Here is a 12,015-nt window from a genome sequence, read left to right as displayed (position 1 = left end):
AAAGTCTCCTCAAAGTCCAAACCTGCGACTTGGGCATAACCTTTTGCCACAAGTCGAGCCTTGTTTCTCGTCACCACTCCGTGCTCGTCTTGTTTGTTGCGGAACACCCACTTGGTTCCCACAACATTTTGCTTAGGACGAGGCACCAGTGTCCAAACTTCATTCCTCTTGAAGTTGTTGAGCTCCTCTTGCATGGCCAATACCCAGTCCGGATCTAGCAAGGCCTCTTCTACCCTGAAAGGCTCAATAGAAGAGACAAAGGAGTAATGCTCACAAAAATCAACTAATCGAGATCGAGTAGTTACTCCCTTGCTAATATCACCCAGAATTTGGTCGACGGGATGATCCCTTTGAATCATCGCTCGAACTTGTGTTGGAGGTGCCGGTTGCGCTTCTTCCTCCATAACTTGATCATCTTGTGCTCCCCCTTGATCACATGCCTCCTGTTCATCATCTTGAGTTGGAGGATGCACCATTGTTGAGGAAGAAGGTTGATCTTGCTCCTTTTGGTCCTGTGGTCGTATATCTCCAATCACCATGGTTCGTATAGCGGCCGTCGGAACATCTTCTTCATCTACATCATCAAGATCAACAACTTGCTCTCTTGGAGAGCCATTAGTCTCATCAAATACAACGTCGCTAGAGGCTTCAACCAAACTCGATGATTTGTTGAAGACCCTATACGGCTTTGTATTTGAATCATATCCTAACAAAAACCCTTCTACAGCTTTGGGAGCAAACTTAGAATTTCTACCCTTCTCCACTAGAATGTAGCATTTGCTTCCAAATACACGAAAGTAAGATACATTGGGTTTGTTACCGGTTAAAAGCTCATACGACATCTTCTTGAGGAGGCGGTGAAGGTAGACCCTGTTGATGGCGTGGCAAGCCGTGTTCACGGCTTCCAACCAGAAACGCTCGGGGGTCTTGAATTCTCCAAGCATCGTCCTCACCATATCGATTAGCGTCCTGTTCTTCCTCTCAACCACACCATTTTGCTGTGGTGTGTAGGGAGCGGAGAACTCGTGCTTGATCCCTTCCTCCTCAAGGAACTCCTCCACTTGAAGGTTCTTGAATTCGGACCCGTTGTCGCTCCTTATCTTCTTCACCTTGAGCTCAAACTCATTTTGAGCTCTCCTTAGGAAGCGCTTGAGGGTCCCTTGGGTTTCAGACTTATCCTGCAAAAAGAACACCCAAGTGAAGCGGGAAAAGTCATCAACAATAACTAGACCATACTTACTTCCTCCTATGCTCAGATAGGTGACGGGTCCGAAGAGGTCCATATGCAACAGCTCCAGAGGTCTTGACGTGGTCATCACATTCTTGCTGTGATGTGCTCCTCCCACTTGTTTACCTGCTTGACAAGCTGCACAAGGTCTATCTTTTTCGAAATGAACATTGGTTAGACCTATCACGTGTTCTCCCTTTAGAAGTTTGTGGAGGTTCTTCATTCCCACATGTGCTAGGCGGCGATGCCACAACCAGCCCATGCAAGTCTTAGCCATTAAGCATGCATCTAGACCGGCCTCTTCTTTTGCAAAATCAACTAAGTAAAGTTTGCCGTCTAGTATACCTTTAAAAGCTAGTGAACCATCACATCTTCTAAAGACAGACACATCTACATTTGTAAATAGACAGTTATATCCCATATTGCATAATTGACTAACAGATAGCAAATTATATCCAAGAGACTCTACTAAAAACACATTAGAGATAGAGTGCTCATTTGAGATCGCAATTTTACCTAACCCTTTTTCCTTGCCTTGATTCCCATCACCGAATATTATTGAATCTTGGGAATCTTTATTCTTGACGTAGGAGGTGAACATCTTCTTCTCCCCCGTCATATGGTTTGTGCATCCGCTGTCGATAATCCAGCTTGAACCCCCGGATGCATAAACCTGCAAGGCAAATTTAGGCTTGGGTCTTAGGTACCCAACTCATGTTGGGTCCTGCAAGGTTAGCACAAATATCCTTAGGGACCCAAATGCAAGTTTTGTCTCCCTTGCATCTTGCCCCTAATTTTCTAGCAACTATCTTCCTATCCTTTCTACAAATAGCAAACGAAGCATTTAAAGCATGATATATTGTAGAAGGTTCATTAACTTTCCTAGGAACATTAACAACATTTCTCCTAGGCATATTATGAACAACATTTCTCCTACCACCATTTCTATCATGCACATAAGAAGAACTAGAAGCAAACATGGCATGAGAATCAAAGGCATTATATGCATTACAACTCCTATAACCATTTCTAGATTGTCTCCTATCATAGTACATAAAGGCATGGTTCTTTTGCACACTACTAGCCATAGGGGCCTTCCCTTTCTCCTTGGCGGAGATGGGAGCCTTATGGCTTATCAAGTTCTTGGCTTCCCTCTTGTAGCCAAGTCCATCCTTAATTGAGGGATGTCTACCAATCGTGTAGGCATCCCTTGCAAATTTTAGCTTGTCAAATTCATTCTTGCTAGTTTTAAGTTGGGCATTAAGACTAGCTAATTTCTCATTTAATTTGGAAATTGAAACTAAATGATCACTACAAGCATCAATGTCAAAATCTTTACACCTATTACAAGTTTCAACAATTTCTACACACGAATTAGATTTATTAGCTACTTCTAGTTTAGCATGTAAATCATCATTAAAACTTTTTAACGTAGCAATAGTTTCATGACAAGAAGATAATTCACTAGAGAGCATTTCATTCCTCTTAATTTCTAGAGCAAGAGATTTCTGTGCTTCTACAAATTTATCATGTTCTTCATACAACAAATCCTCTTGTTTTTCTAAAAGCATATTCTTGTCATTCAAGGCATCAATTAATTCATTAATTTTGTCTACCTTGGTTCTATCTAATCCCTTGAATAAGCATGAGTAATCTATCTCATCATCATCACTAGACTCATCCTCACTTGAAGAATCATAAGTACTAGTATGAGTGCTTACTTTCTTCTCTCTTGCCATGAGGCAAGTGTGACGCTCGTTGGGGAAGAGGGATGACTTGTTGAAGGCGGTGGCGGCGAGTCCTTCATTGTCAGAGTTGGAGGAGGAACAATCCGAATCCCACTCCTTTCCGATATGTGCCTCGCCCTTGGCCTTCTTGTAATGCTTCTTCTTCTCCCTCTTGTTCCCTTGGTCCTGATCACTATCATTGTCGGGACAGTTAGCAATAAAATGACCAAGCTTACCGCATTTGAAGCATGAGCGCTTCCCCTTGGCTTTGGTCTTGCTTGGCTGCCCCTTGCGACCTTTAAGCGTCGTCTTGAAGCGCTTAATGATGAGGGCCATCTCCTCATCATTGAGCCCGGCCGCCTCAACTTGCGCCACCTTGCTTGGTAGCGCCTCCTTGCTCCTTGTTGCCTTGAGAGCAATGGGTTGAGGCTCATGAATAGGACCGTTCAACGCGTCGTCCACGTATCTTGCCTCCTTGATCATCATTAGCCCGCTTACGAACTTCCCAAGAACTTCTTCGGGCGACATCTTGGTGTACCTGGGATTTTCACGTATATTGTTTACCAAATGAGGATCAAGAACGGTAAATGACCTTAGCATTAGGCGGACGACGTCGTGGTCCGCCCATCGCGTGCTCCCGTAGCTCCTTATTTTGTTGATAAGGGTCTTGAGCCGGTTGTATGTTTGGGTTGGCTCCTCGCCCCTTATCATCGCAAACCGTCCAAGCTCGCCCTCCACCAACTCCATTTTGGTGAGCAAGGTGACGTCGTTCCCCTCATGAGAGATCTTGAGGGTGTCCCAGATCTGCTTGGCATTGTCCAAGCCGCTTACCTTGTGATACTCGTCCCTGCACAAAGAGGCTAGCAACACAGTAGTAGCTTGTGCATTTTTATGAATTTGTTCATTAATAAACACAGGGCTATCCGAGCTATCAAATTTCATTCCACTTTCCACAATCTCCCAAATGCTTGGATGGAGAGAAAACAGGTGAGTACGCATTTTGTGGCTCCAAAATCCGTAGTCCTCTCCATCAAAGTGAGGGGGCTTGCCAAGTGGAATGGGGAGCAATTGAGCATTTGAGCTATGCGGGATGCGCGAATAATCGAAAGAAAAGTTTGAGTTAACCGTCTTTCGTCTATCGTAGTCGTCGTCGTCCTTTTGGGAGGAGGAAGATTCGTCGCTGTCGTAGTAGACAATTTCCTTGATGCGCCTTGTCTTCTTCTTCCTTTCGTCTTTTCTTTTGTGGCCCGAGCCTGAGTCGGTGGGCCTGTCATCATTGGGCTCGTTGACGAAGGACTCCTTCTCCTTGTCGTTGATCACCATCCCCTTGCCTTTAGGATCCATCTCTTCGGGCGGTTAGTCCCTTTCTTGAAGAGAACGGCTCCGATACCAATTGAGAGCACCTAGAGGGGGGGTGAATAGGTGATCCTGTAGAACTTCAAAAACTTAAGCCACAAAACTTGGTTAATTGTTAGCACAGTAATTTGCCAAGTGGCTAGAGAAGGATCTCAACACAACACAATAACCAAGAGATATCAATCATAGAGAAGGCACAGTGGTTATCCCGTGGTTCGGCCAAGACCAACGCTTGCCTACTCCACGTTGTGGCGTCCCAACGGACGAGGGTTGCAATCAACCCCTCTCAAGCGGTCCAAAGACCAACTTGAATACCACGGTGTTGCTTTGCTTTTCTTAATCCCGCTTGCGAGGAATCTCCACAGCTTGGAGCCTCTCGCCCTTACAAAAAATGTTCACAAAGAATCACGGAGCAAGGGAGGGATTAGCAACTCACACACGACACAAAGATCACAGCGAATACGCACACACAAAACCCAGACTTGAGCTCAAGAGACTAGCACACTAGAACGGAGCTCAAATCACTAGAATGTCGAACAAGTGCGCACGAATGAAGTGTGAGTGATCAATAATGCTCAAAGGATGCGTGGTTTTTTTTCCATGCGCCTAGGGGTCCCTTTTATAGCCCCAAGGCAGCTAGGAGCCGTTGAGAGCAATATTGGAAGGCTGATCTTGCCTTCTGTCGACTGGCGCACCGGACAGTCCGGTGCACACCGGACACTGTCCGGTGCCAGATTTCTTTCCTTAAATGTCGAAGCCGACCGTTGGCAGACTTGGAGCCGTTGGCTCGGCCACGTGTCCCGCGCAGATTGCGCGGCCGACCGTTGGCTCACCGGACAGTCCGGTGCACACCGGACAGTCCGGTGAATTTTAGCCGTACGTCGCCGATGAATTCCCGAGAGCGGCCACTTCGCTCTGGCGCACCGGACACTGTCCGGTGCACCACCGGACAGTCCGGTGCTCCCAGACTCAGCAGATTCTTGGCTGCTCGAGCCAAGACATTTCCAATTGGATTTTTCCTGTTTCCAGCACTTAGACACAATACATTAGTCCATAAAATAATGTACTAAGTCTGAGAAACATACCTTTACTCTTGAGTTGTACTTTGTCCACCTTTTTACACTTAGGCACTTGTGTTGGACACTAAATCACCAAAACACTTAGAAATGGCCTAAGGGCACATTTCCCTTTCAGAGTAGGTTTGCGAGAACCGAACCTCGGTAAAACAAATCTGCGTGTCACACTCCTTATTCTCTTGCGATTTGTTTTGCGCCCTCTCTCGCGGACTCGATTATATTTCTAACGCTAACCCGGCTTGTAGTTGTGATTATTTTTGAGAATTTCAGTTTCGCCCTATTCACCCCCCTCTAGGCGACTTTCAATTGGTATCAAAGCCCGGTGCTTCATTAGAGCCTAACCGCTCGAAGTGATGTCGGGAGATCACACCAAGAGGGAGATGGAGACCGGCGACAAGCCCACTACGAGCCAAGGGAGCACTTCATCGGAAGAGTCCCGCACCAAGAGGAAAGAGAAGAAGAAGGACTCCTCCAAACGGAAGGAGAAAAGATCTTCCTCTTCTCACCACAAAGAGAATAAGTAAAAATCTTCTTCTCACAAGTCGCATCGGAAAGGCGACAAGCACAAGAGGATGAGGAAAGTGGTCTACTACGAGACCGACACTTCATCAACATCAACCTCCGACTCCGATGCACCGTCCGTAACTTCTAAGCGCCAAGAGCGCAAGAAGTTTAGTAAGATCCCCTTACACTATCCTCGTACATCTAGACCTACTCCATTGCTTTCTGTTCCATTAGGCAAACCGCCAACCTTTGATGGCGAAGATTATGCTAGGTGGAGTGATTTAATGAAATTTCATCTAACCTCACTCCACAAAAGTATATGGAATGTTGTTGAATTTGGAGCACAGGTACCATCCGTAGGGGATGAAGACTACGATACGGACGAAGTGGCCCAAATCAAGCACTTCAACTCTCAAGCTACAACCATACTCCTCGCCTCTCTAAGCAAGGAGGAATATAACAAGGTGCAAGGGTTGAAGAATTCAAAGGAGATTTGGGACCTTCTCAAGACCGCGCACGAGGGTGATGAACTCACCAAGATCACCAAGCGGGAAACGATCGAGGGGGAGCTCGGTCGTTTTCGTCTTCGCCAAGGAGAGGAGCCACAAGATATGTACAACCGGCTCAAAACCTTGGTGAACCAAGTGCGCAACCTCGGGAGCAAAAAGTGGGACGACCACGAGGTGGTTAAGGTTATTCTAAGATCTCTCATTTTCCTTAACCCCACTCAAGTTCAATTAATTCGTGGTAATCCTAGATACACACTAATGACCCCCGAGGAAGTAATCGGGAATTTTGTGAGCTTTGAATGTATGATCAAGGGCTCAAAGAAGATCAACGAGCTTGATGAACCCTCCACGTCCGAAGCACAACCGGTGGCATTCAAGGCGACGGAGTAGAAGAAGGAGGAGTCTACATCGAGTAGACAACCAATTGATGCCTCCAAGCTCGACAATGAGGAGATGGCTTTAATCATCAAAAGCTTTCGCCAAATCCTCAAGCAACGGAGGGGGAAGGACTACAAACCCCGCTCCAGGAAAGTGTGCTACAAATGTGGTAAGCCCGGTCATTTTATTGCAAAATGTCCTATGTCTAGTGACAGTGACAGGGGCGACGACAAGAAGGGAAAGAGGAGAGAAAAGAAGAAGTACTACAAGAAGAAGGGCGGCGATGCCCATGTTTGCCGGGAGTGGGACTCCGACGAAAGTTCCACCGAGTCCTCCTCCGACGAGGACGCCGCCAACATCGCCGTCACCAAGGGACTCCTCTTCCCCAACGTCGGCCACAAGTGCCTCATGGCAAAGGACGGCAAAAGGAAGAAGGTTAAATCTAAATCCTCCACTAAATATGAATCCTCTAGTGATGATAATGCTAGTGATGAGGAGAATAATTTGCGTACCCTTTTTGCCGACCTAAACATGCAACAAAAGGAAAAATTAAATGAATTGATTAGTGCTATTCATGAGAAGGATGATCTCTTGGACTCTCAAGAGGACTTCCTTATTAAGGAAAACAAAAAGCATGTTAAGGTAAAAAATGCTTATGCTCTACAAGTTGAAAAATGTGAAAAATTGTCTAGTGAGCTAAGCACTTGCCATGAGACTATAGACAACCTTAGAAATGAAAATGCTAGATTAATTGCTAAGGTTGATTCTCATGTTTGTGATGCTTCAATTCCCAATCTTAGAAATGATAATGATAATTTGCTTGCTAAGATTAAGGAATTGAATGATTCTCTTGCTAGCCTTAGAGTAGAAAATGAAAATTTGATTGCTAAGGCTAAAGATTTTGATGTTTGCAATACTATTATTTCCGACCTTAGAACTAAGAATGATATGTTGCATGCTAAGGTTGTAGAATTAAAATCTTGCAAACCCTCTACATCTACCGTTGAGCACACTTCTATTTGTACTAGATGTAGAGACGTTGATATCAATGCTATTCATGATCACATGGCTTTAATTAAACAACAAAATGATCATATAGCATTATTAGATGCAAAAATTGCCGAGCATAACTTAGAAAATGAAAAGTTTAAATTTGCTAGAAGTATGCTCTATAATGGGAGACGCCCTGACATCAAGGATGACATTGGCTTCCAAAGGGGAGACAATGTCAAACTTAATGCCCCTCCTAAAAATTTGTCTAACTTTGTTAAGGGCAAGGCTCCCATGCCTCAGGACAACGAGGGTTACATTTTGTACCCTGCCGGTTATCCCGAGAGCAAATTTAGGAGAACTCATTCTAGGAAGTCTCACTCTGGCCCTAACCATGCTTTTATGTATAAGGGTGAGACATCTAGCTCTAGGCAACCAACCCGTGCCAAGTTGCCTAGAAAGAAAACTCCTATTGCATCAAATGATCATAGCATTTCATTTAAGACTTTTGATGCATCTTATGTTTTGACTAACAAATCTGGCAAAGTAGTTGCCAAGTTTGTTGGGGGCAAACACAAGGGCTCCAAGACTTGTGTTTGGGTACCCAAAGTTCTTGTTTCTAATGCCAAAGGACCCAAAACCGTTTGGGTACCTAAAGTCAAGAACTAAAATTGTTTTGTAGGTTTACGCATCCGGGGGCTCAAGTTGGATACTCGACAGCGGGTGCACAAATCACATGACAAGGGAGAAGAAGATGTTCTCCTCATATGAGAAAAACCAAGATCCCCAACGAGCTATCACATTCGGGGATGGAAATCAAGGTTTGGTCAAAGGATTGGGTAAAATTGCTATATCACCTGACCATACTATTTCAAATGTTTTCCTTGTAGACTCTTTAGATTACAATTTGCTTTCCGTTTCGCAATTATGTCAAATGGGCTACAACTATCTATTTACTGATGTTGGGACTATGCTTCGTCGCGCCGAAGGTCTTGAAGGAAGAAGTAGCTTCAGCTGAAGCTGTCCGCGTGCGATGACCGAAGCTTGATCTTCATAAAGCTTCGGAATTATGAACCGACTTAAAAGTAGAAAGACCTTTTAGTCCATAAGCGTTTGAGTAGTTATTGTAGACTTTCATGAAGGGCATGGTTGTAAATTCTCACAGGCTGTGTCCTGTGCCTATAAATAGTGAACAGTACTCCTCTACTGTTCACGCTTTTTTGATTCGGGTTTTTCATCATCTCATCATTTTGAGAACCAACCTTTGTCAAGGCAGAGGTATAATTGTATCCAATACTTAAATATATTGAATGAATATAATATGATTCATTTACTTTTGATGCTCTATATTTTATGTTATTTCGTACAATTTAACAACGTACTATTACGAAAACTCAACCTTCGTAATCGTATTGTCGTTCGCCTTCGTCTAGAGTGCATTATCCCCGAGGGAATAATGCTTCATTGGACGAAGGTCATTGTCATTTAATATTTTATGTTGTCTTGTTCTTGATTCATAGCGGTTGAGAACAAGTCCCCAACATTGGCGCCCACCTCCGGTGAACTCACTTCCACTTTTTTGAGCTGATGGCTTCGTCCAACAATCAAACTGGAGCTGCTTCGGCCCCGAAGCTGCTGCTCCCAATAACAGGTGGTTCGTGCTCAGATCAGCCAACAAGAAGCAAAAGAAGGAGGCGCAGAGAAGGGTACAACATGTTGGAGTGCAGGGACCCTTCATCAAGTCAAGGTGGTCCCACGTTCCAATCACCTTCTCCCAGGAGGATCTTCAGCTCAAGGATTTTCCTCATAATGATGCTATGGTTATTTCTTGCGTCATCAAAGGGTTTCTGGTCCACAATGTCTTGGTCGATACAGGCAGTGCAGCTGATATCATATTTGCTAAGGCCTTCAGACAAATGCAAGAGCCAGAAGATAAGATTCATGATGCTACACACCCTCTCTGTGGCTTCGGAGGAAGACAGATTGTAGCACTCGGCAAGATCACCATGCCAGTGACCTTCGGATTCATCAACAATACCAGAACTGAGCAAGTTGTGTTTGATATTGTTGACATGGAATACCCTTACAATGCAATTATTGGTCGTGGCACCCTCAACGCCTTCGAAGCAATCCTTCATCCTGCTTACCTTTGCATGAAGATACCTTCGGATCAAGGACCCATTGCTATTCATGGAAGTCAAGAAGCTGCCAGAAAGGCCGAGGGAAATTGGACTGACTCAAAAGCAATCCATAACATAGATGGAGCTGAAGCTTGTGAACAGTACAAATTCAAAAGGGAGAAAGCAGTTTCAGCAGATCAGCCGAAGCCCATGCTCTTATGTGAGGACATAGCAGAGCAGAAGGTGCTGTTGGGCTCTCAGTTATCCGAAGAACAGGAGAGAACCTTGATAAGGTTTTTGTTCAACAACAAAGATGTGTTTGCATGGTCAGCTAATGATCTTTGCGGAGTTAACAGGGATGTTATTGAACACTCGCTCAATGTTGACCCATCCTTCAGACCCAGAAAGCAGAGGCTTCGGAAAATTTCTGATGACAAGGCCGAAGGTGCTCGGAATGAAGTCAAAAGACTCCTCAGTGCAGGAGTTATCAGAGAAGTAAAGTACCCAGAATGGCTAGCTAACACTGTTATGGTGAAAAAGGTCAATGGCAAATGGCGAATGTGTATCGATTTTACGGATCTCAACAAGGCTTGTCCGAAGGACGAATTCCCATTGCCAAGGATAGACTCCTTAGTTGATGCAGCAGCTTCGTCAGTGCTTATGAGTCTCCTCGATTGTTATTCAGGCTATCATCAAATTTGGATGAAGAAGGAGGATGAGCCGAAGACCAGTTTCATAACCCCTAGTGGAACATATTGTTACTTTCGGATGCCTGAGGGGCTCAAGAACGCTGGAGGAAGTTTCAGCAGAATGACTGCGAAGGTTCTCCAGTCTCAGATAGGCAGAAATGTGCTAACTTATGTTGATGATATCATTGTAAAAAGCACGAAACAGGAAAATCACATTGCTGATTTGCAGGAGACCTTCGCCAGTTTTAGACAAGCTGGTCTAAAGTTGAATCCAGAAAAATGTGTCTTCGGAGTAAAGAAGGGAAAATTTCTTGGATGCTTGGTTTCAACAAAGGGAATTGAAGCTAATCCAAGTAAAATTGAAGCTATACTTCGGATGGAGCCACCAACTACAAAAAAGGGGGCCCAAAGATTGACAGGGAGGCTGGCATCTCTCAATAGATTCATATCCAGATCGGCAGAGAGAAATTTACCATTCTTCGAAGTGCTGAAATCAGCCGAAGTCTTTCAATGGGGACCAAGCCAACAAAAAGCCTTCGAGGAACTGAAGCAATATTTGATAGATTTAACAACATTAACTCCACCAATGCCAGGGGCTCCTTTGTTGTTATATGTGGCAGCTTCGCACTCAGCGGTAAGTGCAGCACTTGTCCAGGAGAAGCTTGATGGCCAAGTCAAGAAACAGGTTCCAGTGTATTTTGTATCTGAAGTTCTTAGTGTATCAAAGAAAAACTATACAGAATTGGAGAAGGTATTGTATGCTGTTTTGATGGCATCCAGGAAGCTTCGGCATTATTTTCAAGCATACAATATTATTGTTCCTTCTTCGCAGCCGTTGAAGGATATTATGAGAAATAGAGAAGCTACTGGACGGATTGGAAAATGGGCTGCAGAGCTCAATGAATTTTGCATTGATTATGTGCATAGATCCTCGATCCAGTCTCAAGCGTTGGCAGATTTTATTGCCGATTGGACGCCAGGGGCTCAGGATGAAGAAACAAATAAAGATGCCGAAGTATGGACAGTGTTTTGCGATGGGTCTTGGGGAACCTTCGGAGCGGGAGCAGCCGCTGTGTTGGTCTCACCATCCAAAGTCAAAACTTGTTATGCGGCGAGACTCGATTTTAGTTGTACAAACAATATTACTGAGTACGAAGCCCTGCTTTTGGGCCTTTGGAAATTAAAAGCAATGGGAATCAGAAGGGCCATTCTTAAAACTGATTCCCAGGTTGTTTCGGGTCATGTTGACAAAAATTGCAAGGCTAAAGATCCGAAGCTTGAAAAATATCTAGACACAGTCCGAAGAATCGAAGCTTCCTTCGAAGGATTTTCTGTCAAAAATATCCCTCGAGGACAAAATGAGTATGCTGATTTGCTAGCTAAGTCAGCAGCACAGGGGCTGCCCTTACCTTCGGATGTGTTCTTCGAAACAATAAAA

Source organism: Zea mays, chromosome 1, assembly GCF_902167145.1.
Source record: "Zea mays cultivar B73 chromosome 1, Zm-B73-REFERENCE-NAM-5.0, whole genome shotgun sequence".
NCBI classification, from domain to species: domain Eukaryota; kingdom Viridiplantae; phylum Streptophyta; class Magnoliopsida; order Poales; family Poaceae; genus Zea; species Zea mays.
Note: the sequence above shows the minus strand (reverse complement) of the source record.